The 27932-nt window shown below is 35.4% G+C and overlaps 1 long non-coding RNA gene across 1 annotated transcript; it reads right to left on the reverse strand.

Annotated features, from left to right (window-relative positions):
• Window positions 1–24813: 24813 nt before the first annotated feature.
• On the reverse strand, window positions 24814–27909 carry LOC122198802. The gene is made up of 4 exons (XR_006193167.1): window positions 27715–27909; window positions 26918–27012; window positions 26566–26662; window positions 24814–24894 (listed from the first exon to the last, which is right to left on the reverse strand). It is a non-coding gene; the product is annotated as an uncharacterized LOC122198802 (long non-coding RNA).
• Window positions 27910–27932: the final 23 nt, after the last annotated feature.

Below are 27932 nucleotides of genomic sequence, written 5' to 3' on the forward strand. Positions count from 1 at the left end.
TGATAGTTTTCCTCCACTGGTATATAAAATGACAATATTGCTATTTCCTGCTCTTTTCATTTTAGATAGATAGTATCTACTGACTTCCTACAATGGAAAATGAGCACTTAGCTGTCTTTCACTGACTAGGTCCCTACTGGCTACCTCTCAGCTCCTCTATCTTCTTCCCTCTAAAATTACGGCATAATTTTGATTAAAACTATCCAGGGTACATTCTTATGACTGTGCAAGCACTATTCACAGAGAAGCTATGTATAATGATGACTACTTTTCCTTCTTTAAGCAACTCTTTGTTTTGTCTGTAGCTAATAATTGTCTTATTTTCTTGCTGGCTCTATTTTCTATGCACTAATCCTTGAAAAATGCCCAGACTCTCCCAGTTACATCAGATATTGTACCATTTTTATTTTCTTAAAGATAATCTTGCTCCATGCTTGCTCTTGCTGTCCAATGTCTTGCTACATTCCTGGTATATTCCATCATCTTCATTCCAAAGTTATTCTTTGCCTCTTTCTTAAAGGAAATAAAATCCCATTTCCTTGATTCCATGTCTTCCTTTTTTTTTGGTTACTCCCTCATTTTAACACAGCATTTCTTTAGAAGTTTCCTAAGAAAGAATGTATGGGAGATAAATATTTGAAGCTCTTGAATGTTCGAAAATGTCTATCATTACTCTTGATTTGTCAGTTTGTCTAAGAATAGAAAACTGGAGTCAAACTTTTTACATCAGAACACCAGTTACGTCTTCATCGTCTTTCAGCTTCCATCACTTCTCTTGAGTAGTCAAAACCCATCCTGTGTTTGATCCTTTGTATGTAGCCTATTTTATTTTTCAGGAACTTTAGAATCTTTTATTTAATCTGTAGTTCTGAATTTTTACTCTGAAGTGCTCTGGAATAAATACATTAAATCTACTCAGTGAGCCCTTGACACTTCCAATCTTGGAATCATGTATTTTAGTTCATAGAAATTTTCTTCATTATTTCATGATTTCCTGTGCTCAGTTTTTTCTAGTCTTTCTTCATTAAACTCATCATTCAAATGTATTTTGTTTTTGTTTTTTACTAGTTTCTTAATTTTATTTTTTTCCCCATTAAACTCATCTTTTTGTCACTTTGCCCTTCTTTCTGGGAGATTAAGTTTATCTTCCAACTGTTACACTGAGGTTTTCTTTTTTGCGATCATATTTTAGTTTTTTAAGTAATTTTCTTATTCTCTGAACCAACATATCACATATGTTTCTATTCTTGCTTCATGAATGCAATTATCTCTTTATTTGGGGGGGGTTATTAGTAAATATATATTTGAATGTTTCCTCTCCTTACGTAATCTGTTTCCTCTTTGTGTTTTCCCCCTGTTTGTATGTTTGTATGTTTTTGTCCTATCATTCATGTTAAGGCTTGAATGAGGTGTCTACTGATCCTTTTTTGTCTGTCCATGTGTTAGGTAAGATACGAACAATTGTTTAAAAGCTACAGGTTTGTTGAATTTAGCCTTCATTATAAAGATTTCACTGAAAACTTTTGTTGGCCAATGCCCAATGACAATATCTTTCCTTCACATCTGGTCAGATAACCTAGAGAAGAATAGTTTTGCCTGAAGTTACAAGTTATATAAATCTGTCCACAACCTTCTGGAAACTGAATAGGGAAAGATACATGATCAGTTATAGTGTTGTCTCTATATGGATATAGACATAGATGCCCCTCTTTGGGGTTTAGTACCCTTTCCACTACTTTGTTTACTGAAACATCAGGGACTTACCATTTTACTCACACCAGAGGATGAGCCTCCAGTCTTCTGCTAAGCTTTTAGCCCCAACTTTACCTTCACTTTCAGATATTTATGCTACTGTCATTTCTTGGGTTTTTAGGAATTCCAGTGTACAATTAGGAATTATTCCTTGGCTTTCCCCCACTGCTTGATTAGGATTTAGCATACTTGGGCCTTACAAATCAATTACCATTTATTCTTGTATGTTCCATATTCCAAAAAAGTCTTCCTAATCTTGTTTGTTTTTTTTTTTTTAAAGTCTTTTTGAGTTTATGTTTTTACTGTTATTTTCTATTTTGGAAAGGAACAAAAGTAAATATGTATGGATAATATGTCCATATAAACTGGAAGTGTGAGCATTATATTTTTGTTTCAATAGAACCATCGAGCTATAGAATTTTATATCTGTAATATTTGTGAAAGTTGTAAAATTACCACTGTTGAGCCCTCAGCTTCCTTAGAACAGAATATAAACTTAACAAATTAACAGAATTAACTAAAAATGCATTTATTTACTTCTAATTTTTACAACTATTCAGAAGCACAGATATCACCTCCATTTTACCTATGAGGAAATTGGGTCTCTGAAATAATTTTCTCAGTCCTTTCAAAATAGTGCAATCTGCATAGAGCTAGTATGTTGTAACACTTCTGTATAAGAAATACATGTATCCATATATCTATAATTGATATATAAGATATTCTATAATAAAAATTAATAAATAGACCCATCAGTGGTTTTCTAGGTATTGGTAAAAAAAAAATTTGATTTAAGTGAGAACTTGTGAGGATCTTTAAGGAAGAGAGAAATATTTATTTTTATTTCTTTAATACTTAAAAAAATGTTTATATATTTCTGAGAGAAAGAGAGTGTGAGCGAGAGGAAGACAGAGAGGGAGAGGAAGACACAGAATTCGAAGCAGGCTTCAGGCTCTGAGCTGTCAGCACAGAGCCTGACGCAGGGCTCAAACTCACAAACCATGAGATCATGGTCTGAGCTGAAGTTGGACACTTAACCATGAGCCACCCAGATGCCCAAGAAGAGAGAAATATTTAAAAGAAACATTTAAGAAGTTTGTATGATGTCCTCACACTGGTCAGAATGGTTAAAATCAACAACACAAGAAACAACAGGTGTTGGTGAAATTGTGGAGAAAGGGAAACTCTCTTGCGTTGTTGGCGGGAACTCAGGAAAATAGTATAGAGGATCCTCAAAAGTTAAAAATAGAATTATCCTATGATCCAGCAATTGCACTACTAGGTATTTACCCAAGGAATATAAAAATACTAATTCAAAGGGATGCATGCATCCCAATGTTTATAGCAGCATTATCTGCAATAGCCAAATTATGGAAACAGAAACAGTCCAAGTGTCCACTAGTTGATGAATGGATAAAGAAGAGTTTGTATATACAAACAAATACAATATTTGTATTTGCATATTACTCAGCCACTAGAAAGAATGAAATCTTGCTATTTGCAATGACATGGATGGAGTTAGAGAGTATTATCCTAAGCAAAATAAGTTTGTCAGAGAAAGACAAATACCATATTATTTCACTCATATGTGAAATTTAAGAAACAAAACAAATGAGCAAAGGGAGGAGAAAAAAGAGAGAGAGAGAGAGGCAAGCCAAGAAACAGACTATTACCTATAGAGAACAAACTGATGGTTACCAGAGGGGAGGTGGGTGGGGGGATGGGTTAAATAGGGATGGAGATTAAGGAGTGCATTTGTTGTGATGAGCACTGGGTGATGTACATAATTGTTGAACTACTATATTGTACACCTGCAACTAATATTGTACTGTATCTTAACTAACTGGAATTTAAATAGAAACATAAAAAATAGAAGTTTGTGTGAGGTAACATACTTCCTCATTTCCAGCAAATTCTACATTATCCATAGATGCAGGTTGGATTTAATATTTTTAATAAAACAAAGAAAGAGATTATATTCAATGTTAGAACACGTCAACTATATTCACAATGAACACTTTTGAAAAATATGTCAATTTACTCCCAATATTGGTTTCCTCATATGTAAAATGAGGATGATACCTACTCCATGAATTGTTTAAAGAATTAGACATAAAAACTAAATAAATACTAAAGAAGTACGAGGTATATAATAGAGTCTTCAAAACTTCTACCTGTTGTTTATGAGTACAAATTCCAAATTCAAAACCACATATAAATTTGGGACAGGTTCAATTCACTCCATATACTTCCTCTCATTTTGCCAAGAATCCAATTTTTGTAAGACAAGTTGGGTCTTAAGAAGCCTCTTCTCTAACTACAGTCCATTTTCTTGGCATTCTTTTGCCAGGAATAAACAAAGGTCTATTTTCAGAGTGCTTCATTAGTAAGAAGTGGACTAATGTTTAAATGTATTGTAACAAATTTCTGTGTCTGTAATATCTTGGATAGTGACTGACGACAGGAGGCTCTCCACAAATATTTATTGAATGAATGGATGAAATAAAACTATTGTTAAAATTAAACCACTATTTTTCTACTTATGCTTTTAATTTACATTACGATTCTTCCAAAGCTTATGTTTAGATATATAGCTCATGTTAAGGCAGAGGTAGGCAAATGTTTTCTTTAAAGCATTAGATAATAAATATTTTAGACTTTGTGGGCCTTATAGTCTCTGCTGAAGATACTAAACTCTGTAATAAACAAAAGCAGCTATAGAAAGGACATAAATGAATGTACATGGCTGTGTTCCAATAAAACTTTAATTCCAATAAACGCTAAAATGTAACGTTTATATAACCTTCACATTTCACAAAACATTCTTCTTCTTTTTAAGTTTTTTCAATCATTTAAAAATTCAAAAATTCATTTGATTCAAATGATTCAAAAATCATTTTTAGCTTACAGACTTGTTCAAAAGCAGGGGTGGGCAGATTTGTTAAACAGACTATCGTGTGCTACCCTCTCTTATGGTGTGGTTCTTTGTTCAAAAGCATATGGAGAAAATTGGACGAATGATTTCTTCTAGTTGTTGGCATAGCCATACAGCAAATATAAGATATTTTTATTAGAAATTACAGTAAGATCTCTTTTCATGCTGTTTTCAGTAAGACTGGCATGGCAAACTTGGAATCCAGTTTGCTCAGGTATCATGGTTTCCATGTTACGACAAGGATGTTTACCAAAACATTTTACTCATCTTTCAAAATTCTCACTGGTTTCAGAAAACAAACAAGCAATTATTATTTTTTTCAATATTTTACGCCTTTCTCAAGACTTTAATCATCTTTAACTCCTCCCTTTCTTTGCATCTTCCTCCCATCCTTCAAAGCCAATCAATTCTTAAATCTTGTCAGCTTTTCTTTTCTTCAAGTCCTAAATATGTTCTTTTCTATCTCCATCCATTGCCTAGTTCAGGACCTCATCAACAGTTATATTTTGTGAAATAAACATTTTATATACTCTATTTCTCTTCTGTCAATCACCTGTCGCCATAATCCTCTGAACTGTGAAGATGATACAAATAGGGACTCTCATTAGAAAAACTGCCACATGGTCTTTTTTCCTTACAAGGACAGGCATAGGGCATTTGTCAAAATTACAAGACAAGTAGCTTAGAAATAAATACAAAGAAAATAGTTTTCAATGTCATGGGTCATGACAGAAAACAAATTGCATGGCTAGGTTGCATTTAACCCGAACCACTTACTCACTGAATTTGTAACTGAGCCATTGAAAGAGAGGAAGATCAAGATGGCAGGCAAAAAATGACTAGCTTCAGGGATCAGAAGGAATCTCTCAATTATCTCTGTTTTTAGACTTAACTCCTTGGGTTTCCCTATATAAAATTCTCCTGAGTGGATTCTGAATATCAGACATTAATATTCAGACATCCAGACATTACTTTTGAAGTTTCTGCTATTGTGATTTCTTGAACCTCACAAAAATTTGCTAAGTATTATTAGATACAGATTAATGGAAAACCAGCAATTTTTTCATGTCCCATTCCAGAAAACCACACTAAGGAATAGAGGACACAGGCGGCTGTCTGATGACTCTGACACAATGAATTTTTAGAACAGTCCAGACATCGCCTGTGCCTCAGACACATCCTCCCAAGCCTATAAAGTTAAATATTTAAGGCAATTGACCACATTTGGAAGTTTTCTTGCCCTTAAACAATGGTTGGTTTGATCTTTCCTTGGCAGGACTCTAAACTCAAGAATTCTCTACTTCCAGTCTTGATTCTCAACTCTAAACCTTATTGACTTTGTATTCATAGGTTATCTTTTCTGGTTTTATATAGTGGATCGTCGTTTGGTTTTCTCCTTTCCTTCTGGAAAAAAATCTGTCCTAGAGCCTGCCCAAATAATTAAATCTTCCTCACCTCTTTGATGCCACTTCAAGCTCACACCTGCAGTTCTTAACCACTCCCCAGAACTCCAGAGAAAAAGACATACCATTATAGATTTTAAAGTTTCTAGAAACCATGTGTTGGATTTCAATCGCTATCCATTTTCTTGATAATTACCATGTGATATGCCAAGAGGAAAAGCGGGAAACCAGGCTGACACTATTAATTTTTTTGATGGTATGAATAACGTTGTAGAAAGCTTATTTGTCAAGTCCCCAATGACTCAATTCTAAGTGATCTAACATGAAAGGTGACAGAATTAATATTCAGAATAAATGGTTGTCTTTGAATGATAGCTACGGTGGTTATTTTTATTTCCCTGTCTGGATTTTCATTATTTGTTTGATGTATCATTTTTTAATAAGAAAAAATATTTTAAAAGATTTAAAGAGTATCAGAACAGATTGAACATTGAGCTAAACACACTAAAAAATGATATCCAAAAAAAACATGTAAAAATTGTTGCATTTATATTTTATTTAAAAAAAATACCAAAACAAAAAACCTGTTATAAAAGTACAAAATAATGGAGACATATCTTGTCACCTGTAATGGACAGACATCAGATATCAGTAAGTGAAGAAAAATTGATACCTTATAGGCAAATAAGCTGACTTGATAATAGAAAATTAATGATCATAACCTGATCATAGTGTCCAAATAAAAGAAGCAACTGTTAATGAAAGTAGATACCCAAATCTTTTTACGCTAAGACATATTTTAATATGAATATGAATGTGAATATAATAAAAGTTTATTCATAATAAGAGAAATTCAAATTAAGGTCATCAAAATATATTTCACCTTTGAGATTATGAAGACCAAAGAGTCTGATATCGTAATATATCAGTAAGGGAATGGGGAAAACACTCATATTTTTTATGAGTTTAAATTTGTAATACTTTTAGAGAGAAAAGTTTGGCATCTACCAAATTTATAAATATACCTACCTGTTTTGGTGAACTGTGCTGGTATTCTAAATGTTTGCTTCCCCTCCCTATGGAGAGAGAATTATATATCCACACCCAGCTACATCAGGCTTGACACAAGATTTTATGGCGAACTCTAAGTAGAAGTGACATGCATTATTCTTACGCAGTTTTAAGAACCATTATATGGTTAATCATGTCCTCTTTTCCTTCTGTCAAAAGCATAGTATGTTTTGGAAAGGGATTACTCCTTCAGCCTAGGTCCTAGAATGAGGATAATGTAGAATAGAGAGATAAAGCATCATGCAATGAAGATGTAACATGAGAGAGAAACCTTTATTGTTGTAAGCTACTGTGAATTTGACATCGATTTGTTATAAAATTCAACCTAAGCTGACTGATAACAGCATTTTACTCAGTGGTTTGAATTCTTGGAATTTATCCTATAATTACATTCAAGAATATATAAAGTAGATAGATAGATAGATAGATAGATAATCTGTTGTTATTATGTTTAAGAATAAATGACTGGAAACAACCTAAATGTTCATTAGTAGAGAAATGGCTAAATAAAGTATGATGCAATCATACAAAAATACCATGAAGCTGCAGAAAAAAAAAAAATGAGGAAGCTTTTTTGTATTATGTACTAACATGAACTGATGTCACACATGTAGTTAAAGTTATATAAATGAGGAGACAAAAAATAGTTATGTGTTCATGCAGACTATCTCTGAAAAGTGGTATATACTTGACTGTGTTTAGGAAAACTGGATGTCAGGTGAATAAGTTTGAAAAGGTGATTGTTTTTATTGCATGCTTTATTGTACATTTTTAATTTTGAATGTTTCAGAATGTATATTATACATTCAAAATAAAAATAAAAAATAAAATAATAAAATAAAAAATAAAATAAATAAAAAAATAAGGTACAGTATTTGAAGAGATCATATCCGGATTTTGGAGTTCTGATCTTCCCAATTATTCTATGTTGTAATCGACCCTGCCTTTGCTTAACATATTAACTTTCAGTCCCAGCTACTAAATAACCCTAACCGTTTGTTATGTCTGAGTACAATTTCAGAGAATTATGCAGTTTTGTCTTACCAATGAAGTTCTCTTGGATTCTTTCCCCTTCTCTGAATTGTGGTAAGGACAGTTGGTGCTCTGTCTAGAACTACTGAATTGGTGCACCCATTTTGCAGCTACTCTGAGTTTGGCTGGGAACTTCACCCTTTTCTGGAAGGTTGTCTTTGGCCAACAGAAACCATCTAACCCTGGGATGCATGGGAGGTTATGGTACCCTTCCCAGAGGAGGTTTACATCCAGTGGTGACTGATACAAAAGTAAAACAGACAGACACAAATAAAAAATGCTCAGCTCAGCTCTATGGATCAATTTGAAACAACTTTGTTTTCATTTATGGTCCAGAGATCCCCATGGAATCAGGAGCCAAGGTTGCATATTTATTTAGCTTCTCCCCCCGCCCTATCCTGATTTCTTTACTTCCTCACCAGTTTCTTCTGATAACTTTTGCTGGGAGGGTCTATAGGATACTATTTAACAGCATAACAAGAAATACATTTTGTGAGTGTAGGTGAATGCATGGGTGGTGTGCCTGTGCAGAGGGGAATCAGCATTATTGAGAAGGTCAGTGATGTCTATCCTTTGTAGGTGGGCCTTACAGAAGAGCATGATCTAAGCATTTTAGCAGCAATGACAATGGTAGAATCCTGGAGTAGCAGAGGCTTGGCAACAGCATTTAACTATCAAAAGCTGGGTCATCATGGCAGCCAGGAGGACCTGACTTACAAAGATCTACTAAAAACAGCCAATGTAACATACATTATAGGACTAAGACAGATGCACAGCCAACAGGGCATTATTTAATATATAGTCAAAAGACATTGAGACTGGATGGGTAGTCATAATCCCTTACTCATTTTCCAGATCTGATTCACAACTAACACTCAAATCCATTAATCGAAAGAGGGACCAGTTTCCCATGAGAAAGGGCCTTACAACATTATAGAGTAAATATTTGGTAATAACTCTCCCAGTCTAATCATAAATAATCTATGCCATTTACTTGAGTCATATACTGAAAACAAGGTAATGCCCAGCTATTTTGAAGACTTCTTCAGGTGATCTGTTTCATACTGAATGAGTTGTAGTAGTTTATCTTTTTTGAGGAATTGATTTATTTCATCTAAGTTGTCAAATTTATGTCTGTAGAGTTTTTTGTAGTATTCTTTATTTTTATTTGATATCTGCAGTGCTTGTAATAATATCCCCTATTTCATTCTCATTTGATAATTTCTGTCTTTTCTCTCTTTGTCCTTTATCAGTCTTCCTAGAGGCTTGTCATTTTCTTTATTGATCTTTTCAAAGAACCAGATCTTTGCTTATTGATTTTTTCTACGCTATTTTCTGCTTCCAATTTCATTTGTTTCTGCTTTTATTTTTATTTTTTCCTTTTTTACTGATTTTTGGGAGTTTATTTTGCTCTTCTTTTCTATGGCCTTCAGATGAAGCTTAAATTATTCATTTAAAAGCTTTCCTCTTTCTTATGTATGTATTATATATGCTATAAATTTCCTTCTCAGAACTATTTTAGTTGCATCCTATAAATTTTGCATTTGTATTTTCATTTTTACACCGTTCAATGTACAATTTTGACTTTTCTCAAGATTTCTTCTTTGACCCATGGATTATTTAAAAGTGTATTTTTTAGGGGCACCTGGGTGCCTCAGTCGGTTAAGCGTCTGACTTCAGCTCAGGTCACGATCTCACGGTCCGTGAGTTCGAGCCCCGCGGCAGGCTCTGGGCTGATGGCTCAGAGCCTGGAGCCTGCTTCTGATTCTGTGTCTCCCTCTCTCTCTGCCCCTCCCCTGTTCATGCTCTGTCTCTCTCTGTCTCAAAAATAAATAAAAACGTTAAAAAAAAATTTTTTTTTAAATAAAAGTGTATTTTTTAGGTGGAGCTGGGTGGCTCAGCTCATCTTAGCTCAGGTCTTGATCTCAGGGTCATGAGCTCAAGATCTGTATGGGGCCCGGCACTAGGCCTACTCAAAAATAAAATAAAATAAAAAAATAAAAGTGTATTATTTAGTTGCCAGGTGTTTGGAAATATTCTTGTTATCTGTTACTGTTACCTTGATTCCATTGTGATCAGAGAACACATCTGTACAATTTCACTTCTTTTACATTATTTGAGGTTTCTTTTATGGGCCTGGATAAGGTTGGTCTTTGTACATGTTTCATTAGCACTTGAAAATAATATGTGTTGTAATGATATTGGATGGAGTTTTCCATAAATGTCAATTAGGTCCTGTTGATAGATGCCATTGTTGAGTCTACATCTTTACTGATTTTCTAGTTATTTCATCAGTTGTTGAGAGAGGGGTGTTAGATCTCCAACTATAGTTGTGGATTTGTTTATTTCTTCTTTCAGTTCTATCAGTTTGCTTCATACATTTTGAGCTCTTTTGTTTAGTGGAGACGTATTTAGGATTGTTATGTATTCTTTTTCATTCTATAGTATCCTACTCTGCCTGTCATACATTTGATCTGAAGCCTACTTTAGTTGATAATAATGTAGCCTTCTTTTTAATTGGTTTTCCATTCCTTTACTTTTAACCTGCCTATATTGTTATACTTGAATAGAGTTTTTAATAGGAAGCAAGTGGTTGGATCATGTTTTTAAATCTACTGTGCCAATCTTTGTTCTTACTTGGTGTATTTAGACGCTTTATAGTCATTGAATTCAATAGCTATAGGACTTAAGTTTACCATTTTACGTTTTCTGTTTGTTCTCTGTTTTTGTTTTTGTTTTGTCCTGTTTCCTTTTTACTATGTTCTTGTGAGTTCCATATATATGGAAAGAGAGTCGGGGGAGGGGGTGGGTAGGAGCAGAGAGAGAGAGAGAGAGAGAGAGAATCCTAAGCAGGCTCCAAGCTCAGCACAGAACCCAACACGAGGCTCCATCCCACAATCATGAGATCATGACCTGAGCTGAAATCAAGAGTCAGACACTTAACTGACTAAGACCCCCAGGCACCCCACTAAATATATTTTAAAATTCAATTTTGATTTTTCAATAACATTTTTTCAGAGTAACTCTTTTTATAGGCTTTTTAATGCTTGCTCTAGCTATTATGTTTTAGATACATAACTTACCATGGTTCACTGGTGTCATTTTTGCCAATTCTACTGAAATATTAGGAAGCTTATCTCCCTTTATGTCCTTCTATTCTCCCTTATTTATAATATCTTGTCTTAAATATTTCTTCTGTATTCATTTAGAAACACATTAGTTTATAATTTTTGCTTCAATCATCAACTATAATTTGGAAAACTCAAGAGCAGAGGACAGCTGATTGTATCCATCCATATTTTTATTTACTGTGTTCTTTTTTCCTAATGCTTAAAAGTTCCTTCTTCTGTTCTTTCCATTTTGTTTAGAAAATTTCCTTAAGTCATTCTGTTAGTGTAGGTCTATTGGTGACAAATTCTCTCTGTTTTCCTTTAGGTAAGAGATTATCCCTTTATTCCAGATGGACATTTTCACTCGATATAGAATTATGGTATTATATTTCTTATGATACTTCTGGCCTCCATGGCATTTGATGAGAAATCTGATGTCACTGGAATTGGTTTCCCCTTTTAGGTATGGTGTTGTTTCTCTGTGGCTGCTTTCATAATTTTTACTTTGTTTTTAATTTTAGGAAGGTTAATATGATATATTCTGGTGTGAATATCTTTGAAATTATTCTACTTGATCAGCTTTCAAATCTGTAGCTTTATATCTCTGGTCAAATTTGATATGTTTCAGCCATTATTTCTCTGAATATTTTTTCAGCCCCATTTTTTTTTCTCCTCTCTCTTCAGGACTCTAATAGCATAAACGTTAGATTATTCATTATGGTTCCACAGGTCACTGGGGCTCAGGTTGTTTGTTTGTTTGCTTCCCAGCCTATTTTCTCTCTGTTCAAATTAATTTATACTGTTCTCAATTCTGGTTCGCTGATTCTTTCCACTGTCCCTTCATCTTGATATTGAGCCCTCCTACTGAGTATTTTGGGTTTTTTTTCTTTTTTTTACTCCTAAAATTTTCACTTTATTCTTATTTCATCTATGTATTTATTGAGACTCTCTATTTCTTTGCTGGTATTTTCTATTTTTTATTTGTTTCAAGCATGTTCACAATTCCCTGTTAAAGCATTTTTATTGTGGCTGATGTGAAATATTTGTCACTTAATTCTAACATCTCTGTTATCCTCATGTTGGCATGTTCTGATTATCTTTTTTCAGTCAGTCTGAGAACATTCTGTCTCTTGATGTGATTTTTTATTAAAATGTGGAAATTTGATTGAAATTGTTAAATGATAAGACTCCAGTCTTATAATTTATGACTGTGGATCGTGTTAATTTTATGTTATAAGACTCTAGATCTTATTTTACACTTCTATTTCACTGGATTTCTCTGACACTGATCCAGGGTCTTTCTCTTTACAGCCAGGAAGAGGTAAAAGTCCAGGTACCCTAATCAGTCTCCATTGCTACCCAAGATGGGGGGGGGGTCCTCATTAGTGCTAGATGGTATGGGAGTTCCAGCCCTCCATGTTCTTTTTACTAATGCCACAGTGTAAATGGCCTCATTACTGTTTGGTTATAGTGAAAGTTCTGACTCTCCACTAGGTTTCCTCTGACTCTATCCCCACCACCACCCAAGGAATAGGAGGAGGAGCATCTCATTACAATTGGCTTAGGTAGAAGTTTAGGCTCACGGTATAGTCTCCACTGACACTGAGGTGGGGGACTGGTCTCACCCCCACTGGTTTAGGTCATGAAAGTTCGAGATCCCTACTTGACCTTTTCTGATATGACCCTACTGGGGCTCTGGGTATACCTCCTTACAGCTAGAAGAAAATGGACTCTAGGTTCACCAGTCAACATTTGCTGGCATAGGTAGTGGTGGGGCCATAGTTTTTTCTGTGTTGTTTGGCTACAGTAGAGCAGTTATTGTCAAAGAGTTTTCCATTTTGTTAGCCTGCCTTATTCCTGGTTCTTTGGCTAGAGAGAGTAGTCTGTTGTTGTTGTTGTTGTTGTCTGTATCCATTGGTGGTCTGGGTAACCAGCTTTTTCAGCTTCAAGTCTGGAATATATGGGCAAAAAAGAAAACCTGAAGAACTCACTACTACGTTGTTCTTTGTATGCTGAGATCAGGTGGTCAGTCTTTTTTTTTTTTTTATCCTATGTTTCAGAGTCTCTTATATATGTTTTATATATAATGCCCAGAGTTTTTATTTGTACATAGTTGGAAGAATAGCAAAAATTACTTACGTGCCATTTTCCTGGAAGCAGAAGTCTTTAGACTTAAAAAAATAAATCTTCACTGTTTTAGGATTTATGTTTCCCCTATTCAATCAAAACGAAATTTCATATTGTATGTCCCTCCAGAAACAGAAATTTTCTCACTCCTTTCTATTCCCAGAGGTTTAAAAATAAATCCTGTAGCCCTTTCTATTCCTCAAACTGATATTTCCCTATTCTGACTTTAATAAATGCTTTCATCAAGTAGCAGTTGATCAGATGGTTTGTGTGACCTGATAGGGTGACACAGAACCTCTTTTCAAACTGACAGAATATTCAAAGCCTTTACTCTTTCCACCAGTAAAGCTGCTTTGTAAATGCCAGATTCTTTTAAAATTGTATTGCTTGCCAGTGCATGCATTATTCATCTGACTGAGATATCCCACACTGTCAAGGGGGAAATTGCAAGAAATCTATCTCTGAGCTTCTCTTTGATGCTGTGAGAAGATTCAGAATGAGTGGACTGGAAGATGATTGTATTTTTCCTTTACCTTCTGGTTAAACTGACAATATCTGCCTCATGCCTTATATTACCATATGAGTTGCCACTGAGGAGGATGACCCTAAGAGCTTGAGTCACCCAAAAAAAGAAAAACCAGCTGTGTGATCCAAGTGTCACTGAGGAGATACTGATGCTGACAAATGGCCACATACATGTCTTTAATTCTGCACATGATGCTTTCTGAGTGGGAAAATGACTTATTTTGTAAGGTAGCAACAAAAGCACAAGCTGAAAGGCATCTAAATATATTCTTCCCAGTACAAAATTTACAAGGCCAGATCTTAAACTAGAGAGACTTATACAAAGGCTAGAAAGGACTTCAGAGGTCACTGAATCTTAACCCCTTCCCTCTCCTGCCACACTATAGGTGAGGAAACCACCTCACTATAGGCTGCCACACTTCCCTCTCCTGCCACACTATAGGCTTCAGTGACTTGGCCAACCTAACTAGTGGCAAAACTAGGACTCCAACTGAGACAACCGATTTTCACCCAGCATACCATGTGGCCACCAATAATGACTTTTAAAATGCTAGTTAATTATCCTGGACTAAAGCAGAAAATTATCAATGTACCATAGAAGTGCCATCTATGTGAACTCTGGGAACTGATTCCCATAAGAATCAGGATTTCGATGACTAAGTCATTCAAAAACACCAGGATGCTACAGAAAATGGGATGTGATTCATCCAGTGGGTAGACTCTTCCCTGTGATAATCTATTCCCAAGACTTCTTTCTGGTCAGCTGAAAAGTGAGCCAAACTGGGCCCCTGGGAGGTTGCTACAAATCAGTGTAGCACAAGTTTACTTGTCTTCCAAAGTAGGTCCTGGTTGGTCAATAGTTCCAGGACTCCTTTCTGATTCCATTTTGGAGAATGACCTCAAGCTGACCTATACTCTCCTGAAAGCTTAAATTGGATGTGGTTTCCAACTTCCTTTGCTATCCTAAATTACATAGCTCTTCTGCACAACTGTTTCAAAAGTTGTAGATTCTATACAGAGTTATAAGAGTACTAGTAGTTTATAAAATAGCTGTTTATATGTTTAAGTATAACCTACATAGATATGAAGGTTCCAATATGAGTTCATACAGCCTAGATATGTTTTATGAAATATATTTGATATTAAAAGTCACTTCAGATTAATGTTTCTGTTATTCACTGTGAGAAAAAAAGGAGAGAGGAATTAGCTATTTTTCTAATACCCATATTTTTTGGAACCCCAAATCAGGGCACATATTAAAGAAATATAATAATAAGTAAAACTTGAATTCTCTAAAGATCCAGATATTATGATTTTCAGAGACAATCATAACCAGGATCTCATAACCCCATTCTTTTCTCAAAGTTCCTAATTATGGGAATGACTGGAATTAATCTTTTTAATTTTTACCTTAGTCCTTTTTGAATCTTTTATTTCTATTAGATCTTAGTCTTTTATAAATATATGAGAATCAGTCAAATCTAATAGTACATAAAAAGCAATAAATAAATATTGATTAATAAATAGGAAAAGGAGGAGTTCATGTAGTAGATAAAATAAGGAGTGTGTGAGGGGTTTTAATATAAGAGTTTTGCAAGACATTTCTCCCTGGGTCTCTTGCTTCTGTAAATTTTCTGAGCAAAGACGTTAATAGCTTTTGTTCCCAACTACCTTTTTAAGGGTATTTGTATGGCAAACAGCTTTGGAAGATAGAGAAACTATCTTCTTCCTCCAGGGCAAAGGAAAGATGTGTTTGCTGTTCAGGATAATAAAGATAAGGTTTTCTTCTAGGGTAACGATTGGGCAGGTTTACTAACAGATCTTTTGGAAAACTGGGATTTCCTTAACTGGAGATTCCTTAGATGTGTAGTCACCCTGTGCACAGCATCCACTTGGGCAACGCCACATGAACCTTGGGGTGGTAATGGAAACCGAGTAGAACAATGTAATAAATGTAAGAAATCTCTTTGTCCCTTACCCAGGGACCTTATGTTGTCTACAAAACTATGGGAGGCAACTGAACAGATTCAAAGATTAAAATTTCAGACCCTTCATAGTTCTTGGCAAAAGGTAACATTATCGATGTTCAAATGTTACACTTGCACCATTCTTAGCTATGACATCTACCTTAGTGATTGAAACTGGGTGGGCCTAATAAGGAATCTCATGGAAGAGCATGACTAGCCAAAGAAACAGGATTAAACATTATGTGAGTGGCTCATCTCCTAGTCAATTATGGTAATATATTTTAACTGAAGACACTATCACATTTCACATTCTCGTCAAAGCAATATATAAATGTGTGAGTGCCACTGTTGGTGGTCTTGAAAGGTAATGAGAGGGGCATTACCCAGCTAAATGCTGCCATGGGCACAACAATTATATCTTCTGCTTTGCTAAATTCTGGGTGTTCTTGCAGTGGGTTACGGCACCCATTGACATTTCCTGTTCAAGACTATAATTTGATGTTGCCATGACGGCTTTTTTACCCTGACTTTTAAACTCTTCTAAATATGGTTAGTAAGACATTTCAAAGCACGGTGGCTTGCTTACAAGTTAAAACATTGAATCTGAATTCTCGAAAACGGAGCCCTACCTTGTTGTGTCTGGCATCAGGCCATTTGGACACATACTTCCCTGTTCCATAAAATATTGAAGATGTGGGTGTAAGGGTGAGTGAAGAAGGAGAACAGTTGAATATAGATACATAACTGAAATGAATAAACTACCTGGCAACTCAGAGGAAATGTTTGAACTGTGCTGTCAATACACCAGCCACTAGTCACACACGGCTGTTGAGTACTTGAAATATGGCTACTCCAAATTGTGATATGCTATGAGCAGAACATACATGCCAGACTTTGAAGACTGAGTGTAAAAGCAAAATGTAAATACTCATCAATACATTTTATATTGATTACATTATTGAGATAATATTGTAGATACATTGGATTAAATAAAAAACTATTAAAATTAATTTTATTTTTAACCTTTTTTTTCCCATGGCTACTAGAAAATTTTTAAGTTCTGTATGTAATTTTTTCTATTCTATTCTATCACTATTGGACAGTGCTATTCCAGACTATTCTTTTTCATCTACCTTAGTAATATGAACTGAGTGGTCTATAAGGAATCTTAGGGCTGACCCAATAGTTATAAACTAAACGGTGTCAACTGTTACACAATAAATGAAAGAATTAAATCACTTGAAGGCTTTTAAATAGACCACAAGTTTCTCGAGGGCAAAGGTCATATATTGTCATAACCTTTACTTTTCCCTACTGACGTGATTAGGCTCTCACTTAGCTCAATAATTTTTGCCAGATGAATGAGTAATAAGGAAATCCAGGGTGTATGTGTCGGCGGCGGGGGGATGGGTACCTGCAAGTGCAGTGGTTCAGTATACAAAGAAATTGTGCATATTAAGTCTGAACAGGATGCCTGTATATCGTTTCTCCTAGCGATCATTTATACTCCTCATTTAAGAAGGCAGCCTTCCTGTACAATTTATCTTCCAATAAGTCTCACTGCCTCTCTAGAGATATGGGCTGGAAATGCTTGTTTTTCTTATGCATTATCTTCTTCTTTCAGAACCTACAGAGCAGTCATGGGGGTTAATTAAAGTGGGAATCACTTGTGCACAGATGAGTAAGTTAGTAGATACGTAAGCCATAGAATTTTCAAATTATCTTAAGATCATGGCCTTATAAAAGCACTCAATACGTTGTGTGTATAGAGACATAGAGAGTCCTAATAGAGAGGACAAAGCCAGCAGAATCTCTTTGATGTCCTTGCTCTGTCTCCATATATTACTTCATCTGCTGGTACGGAGTGATACAGTGAAAACGGAGCAATGTCCCTAAAATGTAAGATCCATGACCATTAGCACCCTTACATGTTGCAGCAGCAACTAATGGCTGGCATATGAAAGACAGACAGGGATGAAAGGACCATTGGTATGCTAACACATAAAAACAATATTTTGTGTGTTTTTTATTAGGTGCAGTGAATATTGATGCTGGTAGATGAAGGGTGATTGCCACATATCACTTTTAAATAATAGTTTCATGTATTTATTCTGTGCTAGGAAATGCATATTATAAATTAGGGACATTTGGAAGGGAAATGTTATTCTTGTTTTATAATTAAAAATAAACTAAGTCTAAGAGAGATTAAGCCACTTTAGGGACATTAGAATGCTCAGCAGTGAAAAAGTCAGAATTTGAACCCAAGTCTAGTCTAACTGCAAAACCCCATGCTCTTTCTAGTTAACCAATGCAATACCCTCTCTGATGTAACAATGAAATTATTATAATGATAATGATAGAGGAAAAACACAAATAGCATTGGGTATTATCCTCATCATCTTCCTATTTCCTGCCTTCCTCCATCTTTCCTTTCTCTTCCTCTCTCCTTCCTGCCATTTTCCTGTTTGTCTCCCTCTCTCTTCCCACCCCACCACTCCCTGCACTTTCTTACTCTCCTTCCCCCCTCCTTCTTCTCTCCCTAGTAACTCTTCTTTTCTTAGTTCCTCTTCATTTTTCTTTTCCTCTTTTCCAGTTTTTACTACTTAAGCTTCAGTCCTGCCAATGCCCTCAGAGGACCTTGCTGTGTGATAGTCTGGCTACTGGAAAAATGCAAATGACAATCGTAATAACTGAAGAGGTAAATAACCCCAAAGTTCTTCAAAGATGTGAAGGTTTTTCCACTAAATACCATGAATATTCTACCAGCTTAGAGCCCTTGAATATTACAGCTTGGAACTTACCTAGCCTGGTACCCTCATTGCATACCAGATGGAACTCCAGCCAAACACAGGGACTACCCAAAGTGACCAAGGTTACTGGTGAAGAATCTTGGAACTCTTTTTTTTTTTTTTTTTCTAGGAAGCTGCATAGAAAACTAAATAGGAATGTGAACATGCAACCTACTGGCTAGCACTGAGTGAGACCTGGAAAGGTGAAGTTCATTTCCTCATTGCACAAAGTTGTTGAGAGAAGATAAATGATATAATGCCTGTAAAAGTGCTCAGAGCTCTTACAGAAAGAAGCCTGATTTAAATGTGAGTCAGTACTTATTTCCTGAATATTAAAGAACAACCTTTCATAGCCTTAAGCCAAGCCTGGAGAAAGAATTGTTGGACTATTTACCATTTTATGCCATTGAACTCAGATAATAAGAAGACCTCTCTTTATATATGATAAATGAGCATTGAATGGATGCCAAGGAGATGTCTGTTTTACCATTGTTTCTGTTCAATAAAAAAAGCTCTTCTAGGTAAATATATAAGGTAGTGCCCGGACCCCTACAGATACAGTAGATGGATTCTAGTAGTTCCCTTCCTCTCATTGATTCCCCAGCTGACCCTAAAAGAAAGTTTATTGCTGAAATCTAATCTGACTCACAGCAAGGTTCATCCTTTTATTCCAATGTGTACTTTCATTGAAAGAGGTAGCTAACTGTAGAGGGAAAGTGCTGGACTAAGAGGCAAGCTGGATCCTGTACATGGTTGTCAAGTACATTTAACTAACTGCCCAAGTGATTTGTGCAAACTGTAGAACCATTTGCTTCCCTACTTTCTCATCTGTAAAATGCATCAATCTCCACAAGTAAATATTAACTGAAATAATGTACATGAAGTTGTGTGCTCAGAGTCTGGCACACTGTGAGGCTCCATAAATATTAGCTCTTAATTATTGTTTTTGTTTAGATAAAAGTTTGTCTTAAGGTGTTAGGATTTACACTGTCAATATTTCTGCCTTTTGAAAAGCAGCTTCAGAAAATTGTGTTTATCACTCAACAGATTACAGCTCTGTGAACTGGAATTGTGTTTCAGAAGAACAGATTGATGCCTCACACACAGATGTCTTTCCCCATTCCCAAACCAACAGGGTAGAATATTTTACAGATTGGATGCTTGGCAGAGAGCAGAATTCTGAAATAAAACTCCTATTGTTTTTTTCTTTTCTTTTCTTTTCCTTTCTTTTTTCTTTTTCTTTTCTTTTCTTTTCTTTTCTTTTCTTTTCTTTTCTTTTCTTTTCTTTTCCTTTCTCTTCTCTCCTCTCCTCTCCTCTCCTCTCTTCTCTTTTCTCTTCTCTTCTCTTCTCTTCTCTTCTCTTCTCTTCTCTTCCCTTCCCTTCTCTTCTCTTCCCTTCCCTTCTCCTCCTCCTCCCCCTCCTTTTCGTCCTCCTCCTCCCCTTCTTCTTCTTCTTCTCCTCATTTTTTTTATTTAAAGGGAATTCCAACATTAGTTATTTATTTTATTCCATGGGAGGAAAAAAAAAAAAGACGAGCACATCTGTTTGCAATAGTGAATTGAAAGGTCTAAAAATAAATATGCTTTAAAGAAAAGAAACAAAACTTTGTTGGCACTCTAAATCCAATCGACACAGGAAAATGTTTGTGTTAGAGATGTTTGGCTTCTTTTAAAAAAGAAAAAAAGAGCAAATAATGTAGAATTATACAGTTCTAGTTAAGTGGTTTACCACATAAAAATGTGTTATTTTTACTCATCTGGTAAATAGTTTGAACTGTGACATCATGTCTTAACATTTATATTTCAATTCTGAACCTACCAGGCATCTGTCCTTTGCTTTAAGAAGAGATTGATGAGATATAAAAATTATTTCTTTGGTCTCTTAATCGAAAATTAGAAAGCACAAAACCAAAGTACAGGTAAGATATCTGTAGTTTGTGTTGGCTGTGCTCTTAAGAAATTCCATTGACGGCTGTGGTGAAAAGTGCTTTATTTTGATACATATTTTGGATTGTGTCTGCACCTTTTTTTTCACATCAAAAATAAAAATCATCCATTGTAAAATAGGCTTAGAAATACTGCTGTGACCATCTCACAGAGAAGGGAACAATCCTGCCAAATGACTTACATGGCAGTTGTCTCTTGGGAAGCCCAGATAAACTAAGATTAGGGAGGGACAGCGGCAGGGGAGTGATTAGGGTTGACAAGTAAAAGGGAGCTTAGAGGAACTGAAATAGAAAACAGATGGAGTAGATAAATATGGAAGGGCTGCTGGGGTATCTTGAAAGACAAACATTGGTTGCTCAGAAGCAACTGAGCCAGAAAATGCTTGAAAATGAGTTACTGACAGGAATTTGTTCAGGCAAAGAGAAGAGCCCAGGAAAGAGAGAGCTGGGTTAAGAAGGATTTCAATAGGTGAGAGCACAGGCTTGCTAGCTACAATCCCTCCTAAAAACAAAAACAAAAACAAAAAAATGAAAAAAACACGACACTCATAGGAACAATAGCCAAGTGTCTGGCTTCCTTGGTGAAGAACCCAAGAAGTAAATAAACTGTTCCATTTGGATCAAAGGTGTATACTTGAACGTAGTTTGAATGTGAGATTTTTATATCTTTAGTTAAGTAAATTGTATTCACACTGGAAACAGTGTTTTAGGAAAGTAATCTGCAGCATGAAATGCTGGCAAGATAATTATGAATACTGAGCCCTTGAGTAGTGGATCAAGCTAAATTGGACTTTATCGTTTCATTTTACCTATCTATAAATGGGTAAATGCATTACATATAACACACATCGCATATATAAATATGCTTAAGTGGCTGGGAATAGAAAGCCCTTGTTTTGTAATAGGGTACATTAGGCTGTCTCTGAAGAAATCTTATAAATAACTCTTGGCATTGCCCAATATTCCAAACTTTCTACCTTCTCCCCCAATCAAAATTCACTGGTGTTACACTTATTCGAGCTTGCAATAGGATATATAAGATATTTTAAAATGCTATTTTCAATGGGTTAGTGCACTGAAGGCCATGGGGATGATCACTCATACTTTAATCGTCCTTTGGAAATACGAAAATCCTCTAGAATGGCAGCACAACTGAAATACATCTTCTGTTATTTTTTTAGCTTTTGATACTGTGATTTGGACATCAAAAATATCAGTTCAAATAATCAGAGAGCTATCCCTATTTACATCTCCACTTTCTCCCCTCTGTGCACTCTATCCCTCTCAAATCAGCTAGCTCACTCCATTGAAATGGCCCATTGAAGGTCACCTGGTTTTCCAATTTTCATTTCTCATCTTACTGGTCAACTTATCAACATTTGCCTCAATTTTGACATTTAAAAAAAATCTCTTTGATTCTGAAAATCACTCTCCGTGATTTTCTTCTACGCCTTTGGTTCCTTCTTCTATCTTTGGGTGGAGGTGAGGACTCTCTTATAACCTAAGTATTTGAATTCTTCAAAACTCTGTATTACCATCTTTTTCATCTGTCTCTACATTTCCTCCCCGGATGAACACCAGCCACTGCCATGACTTCATTTATGACTACAAATTTGCCTGTTCAACCCAAACCTCTTTCTGAGTCTCTAGCATGTATATCCAACTATCAACATCTATACTTTAATTAAATGGTCTAATGATATTCTTAGGATTCCTGTCTCAATAAATGATACCAACATTTATCTACCTGCTCATTCAGAAACCTGGGTAACAGCTTTGCCACCCCCTTCTTCTCCATATACTCTTTCACCAAGACCTATTAAGAATCTTCCAGTATAAATTTTGAATCTGTCAATTTTCTCTCTATATCTGCTGCTGCCTCCCTAACCCAAATGACCTACATCTCTCATCCTGGTTTCCTTTAAGAGTTTTTTAAATGGTATACCTTCACCTATTATTTGTTGTTTTTGTTATTTCCAACCTATTCTCCAAATAGTCATTTAAGAACTATTTTTTAAAAGACAAATCTAATCTTATCACTCAGCCTCTTAAAACTCTTCTCTATCTCCCCCTGGCTGTCGGATTACAGTTCTATTGGACTTAATATAAAACTAACAATCCTTATTAAAGTCCTAGGGCCCTGCATGATCTCTTCCTAGTTTACCTTGAAGGCCTCATATCCTGAAAATCTCTGACTTTCTCACTAGTGCTTCACCCTTGGGGACCAATATTTTGTTGCTTGACTCTCCACATTCTTGCCTTAGGACAGAGACCCACATTTAACCCTCTGCTTCCGTCCATTTGCCCATGACATGATGAATTCCTCCTCATTCTTTAGAGTTAATTTTTAAATATAACTTCCTCAGGGAATCTTCACTGTTTACTCACACCAATTTAAGGCTAACTTGCTTTATTCTTTCAGTATACCTAAGTAGTTTGCTTCATTGCTTATATAACAATTATATTGAAACAATTTATTGTGCAATAATGTGTTTACTTTCTGTATCCCTACTGGAATCTGTACTAAGAGTTTGATCTCAGTCTTCCTTATTCACCACTATATCCCCAGTTCTATATTTTTCTATATCTCTGCTGTGAAAACTGTATTTTCACTATTATATCTGGCATCATGGCTTTTTGCAGAAGGTCACAATAGATGGCTTTTGAATTAATAAGTGCATGTACAAATGAATGTGTGAATGAGTAAAATTATCTTCATGATGCCTGAAAAATGAGAGGCTAGGAGTTACAAAGCACAAAAGCCTTTACCTTATTCACGAGTCTGAATAAGAATGTGATAGAATCATATTGATTGCATTGTTTGTTTGATTACCTGTAAGGGAAAAAGAAAAGATTTTGAGAATCAACTAAATGAGAACTCTCCTATGTCACTGTCAAGAAACCCGCATAATCTTTGGAAAGCAGTTCGGAATTGGGTATTAAGAAATGTGCAAATAATCATCCTCACCTTTTCTCAGGAATCCTACTTACAAGCTTCCTTTTAATGATGCAATTCATAGGATTTTATTTCATAAAATTAAAATTTGGAAACAATCCAAATGTGCAAAAATAGGGAACTGGTTAAAAAGATTGTGAAAAAATAAATAAATAAAGATTATGGCACATTTATTCCATGACATAAAATGAAAAATGAATACTTAAAATACATACATATGTATATACACACAAGTACTGTGACTACAACTTTTGAAAATATGCACATGAAAAAATGTCAAATATATTCACACAAAGGATTATGGCTGGTTGATTAAAATGATCAAGAGGTTAAAGGAGATTATTTCATTCTAGTTGCTAAACTCTGATATATTATACCTACTACAGGGTTTCTTTTATAATCTGTTTACCTTTCAACCCAGTAGTTCACTATTATCTGTCTTCAGCTTTAATTTCTTCCAACTTCAGGGGCGCCTGGATGTCTGAGTCGGTTAAGTATCTGCCTCTTGGTTTCGGCTCAGGCCATGATCTCGTGGTTTTGAGACTGCAGGTTCTGTGCTGGCAGTGTGGAACCTGCTTGGGATTCTCTCTCCTCTCTCTCCCCTCTCCCACTTGCATTGTCTCTGTCTCTCTCAAAATAAACAAATTTCAAAAAAAATAATTTCTTTCAACTTCATAAGTCACGCGACAGAAAAAAAAGTTATGTTAATCTGTCTCTATTCTAACATGCATCATCTTCTACACTTCACTGATATCACCGGGCGTGCCGCCCTAGATCGTAGTAAACGTTCTAATGGAAACATGCAAAGAAAGACCAAAAAGGAATGTTTATGCCCTTGAATAATGAGAACAATACAAACTGATGTCGGACAGGAAACTGTTTTTTTAGGAGTCAGGATTTTGCTAAGATGGTATAAGATTTCCTAGGAAATTTTGAGTATCTTCATTTAATTTTTTCTTTTCTCTTAACGTCAACAGTTTTCAAGATAATTTCTGAAAAAGTTGAGAATCTGATGAGCCCATACACAGCTAAATGGGTTAAGACTGATACATGAGGTAGAACTGCACAGAACTTTTTTGTTTTACTTTGAGTAGGATATTTTTTTCTTCTAAAATCAGAGATACTTGTGTTCTCTTTTAACAGAGAATTGAAGCCACTTCTGAGATTTTAATTCAAACACTAATAGTTACATAAGAACCAGGAAAAAACATTTAAAAATTCGGGGAAGAGGAATGTATTTCATTTGCCTCCTATACTTTGATGACTCAGGCAGAATTTTACCTGGGGGGAAAAAAAAAAGTAAAGGTCATGTTTAACATTCAGATATAATAGGGCAATCCCCCTCTTTAAGGATACTTTTAAACAAACATTTGAACTAAGACTTCTTGCTTAAAATTTTCTTTTAAATTATAATGGCAATTTTTATATAAGTGAGAGATTGATAACCATTTTGATTGTTTTTTATGATTTTTTTTTTTTTTTTTGTAATTGGCAAGATTTCCAGGAAATATCAAGCCTTTGTCCTTCTCATTTGTCAGTCTGCCCTGGGGTAGACTTTTTCTTCTTTAAATATTCATTGGCTTAAAATGTTAAGAAAATTACTCATAACTTCTTGGAAATTTTTTTTTTCTCCCCTCCCCTTCATTCTCATCTGATACAGCCAGGAATTCTTAGGAAGTGCCTGCTGAAGCCAGATTGACCCTGATGAGGCACATTTTCTCCTGGATGGGCAACCAGTCTTGCAAAGACATTCACCATAATTTGTTTAAGGCAAGTTTATCCACTTTCAGTCTAAGCTAGAATGCATAACGTATTATGCGTTTAGCGTATGTAAGAGGAGCAGCTGCCTGGTAGGAATGAGACGTCTAAGGAACACATCCATTTAGATTGATAGCAATATATTTTTAAAACTGCTGGTTCAGCAAACTCAGGAGAGTGCTAGGTGTGTGGTGCTATATAACACGGGTTCCATCCTAGGTCCAGGTCCCCAGAGCACAGAGAGCCCTACTGAGACTCCTAAGACAGCAGCGGGTGGGACGTGGGGGGTTCTAAAACTCAGAAAAAAAATTCTTTCCTCAAGCAGAGGCAAGTGAGTCTTCACACTGAAATAGTCTTTGATTATTCACAGCCGTGAAATTCCTGGATTTAGATGAGAAATTGGATTACAAACCGCCTCTGGGCAGGTAGAAGCAGCTTTAAGCAGGCCAGATGCTTCCATCCCAGAGGAATAACCACTAAGCAAATGAGAAAGGGAAGTTCATTGTCCAGGCTGGACTCTTCTGTGTCACAGGAACCTCAGTATATGTATTTCCATTAGCTAGTTATCTGGGGATTAAGGGCAATACCAAGAGAATTTGCCCAAGCTAAGCCCAAGAACAAAAGCTTATTTCGCAACACTGAGTATTGGGAACACAAATTCATTAAAAAAAAATCGTTTAAGAATATTTTCTGTGAGAAAATGTGTGAATTCCAATGATTTTATGATTTCTTCCACATACAGAAAATAAGTATTTAGCATGGCAAAAAAAAAAAAATCTGCCTTTAAACAGTGACCTATTTTATATATTTTCTAGAGACATTTTATGAGTTTTCAGAGTCTTTCTGGTGTAATGTCAGAACTCTAATAAAAACACAAATGCTCCAGATGTCCTATGATTTGCTTGAAATTTTTAAATGGGAAAAAAATATATAAAGAAGAAAAGAACAATGAAAGCCATTGGTATTTGTATAAAATATTAGTTTCATCTGTCCAAGGCTTCAAAAGATTTCAAAGACTGTTGTGTGTGCATGTATGTGAACATTTTGTAACAAAATTTAAGACTCTTCCTGAATTAAGTAGAAATAATAGTTAAGTCTCTTTAAAAGTTAAATTACATTTTTTTCTGTCAGGAAAACCGGTTATACGTTTTTTTTTTTTCCACTCAAAAACAAAATACCAAACCTGAGTTTTACCTTTTCCGTTGACCTTACACATCGATAAAGAGACAAAATGTTTTGGGCACATTTGTAATTTTCGAAGTCAAATATAATCTTCACAAAGCCCTCTAACCTGGGAAGAAAAGAATAATCAATTTAGTGTATGCTGTAGCAATTTAGTATAGTTTTTTTTTTCCCCTGCTTATTATGTTTTATTTAGTTTCTTAATTTTTCCTTTAGAGTACGCATTTGCAGCAGGAAATAAATGAACTCTGAATTACTGTGGTAGTAAATGTTAACTACTCGTTGATTACACAATGAATTAAAAGGAACAGTTGAAAACATTTTTGAAGTTAATCCCTAGAATTCGGAATAATAAAATTTTCACCTCATCTTTCTCAATGCTAGCACATACTCTTTCTTAAATGCACAGATCTCTTTCCCATCCTTTTCTTCTCAAGATTTTCTTGAGACGATGAAACCCTGCAAAGGAACAGTGGCTTGTGAGTTTGGCAAGCTGAACTAGTGAGGTTAAAAATCACGTTTAACATAGTTCTAAGTAAAACAGAGTTGTCAGTTTTGATCTAATGTTCGTAGTCTGCCACCAATGACACAATGACATGCAATGCCATTTTGGTGTCATTTTCGGCAAACTTCTAAGATTTTCTAGGACTTCGTGACTTTATCACCTGCAAGTAGGGTGTTCGATTAGATTATTTGTTTCAAGCCTACTAAGGCATGGAAGCACAGTATATACAACTGATAAAATCAGGAGTTTTATGTGGGAGGATTCCATGGGTTAGGACATGGAATGCTAGTTACTTAATCTTTCACTTCTCCTCACATTTACTTTGACCTCTGAGGGATTTCTTTGGATCACAGTTTGAAAACTTCCGGGCTGGATAATCTCCAAGGCCCTTTCTATCCCTCATATTCTGTCATGATAGATGCTGTTCTGGAAGGATTTAAGAATTTAGAATTTAGAGCTCAGATGGTTCTTAGAATTTATTTAGTTCAATTACTTCATTTTGAAGATATTAAAGCTAAGCCAGTTTTACCAAGTCCCCAGCTATATCACTAAAGTGTGCATCTTCAAAACACATTGTAATGAGATGAACCATAATCAGTTCCCTAAAATTTCTGTAGTGAAAGGAAGAAAGGATAGACATTACTTGCACTCCTTACCTGCAGAAACTGTCCAAGTTTGTTTTAGCCCTGGGCTTATGGTTTAGGGTCCTGTTAAGGGCCAGAACACGGAAGGTAAATCTGAGAAATCCATGATAAGGCCTGCAGATAGATATCCCTACCTGAAAATCGATTTATTCTGTGTCTCTTCTGAAGTTTTCCATCTGCTTAGGGGTAAAGTGTTAAGCATCCAGACTGAACTGGGACCCAGAATAATC

This window comes from Panthera leo, chromosome C2 (genome assembly GCF_018350215.1).
Source record: "Panthera leo isolate Ple1 chromosome C2, P.leo_Ple1_pat1.1, whole genome shotgun sequence".
NCBI classification, from domain to species: Eukaryota; Metazoa; Chordata; class Mammalia; order Carnivora; family Felidae; genus Panthera; species Panthera leo.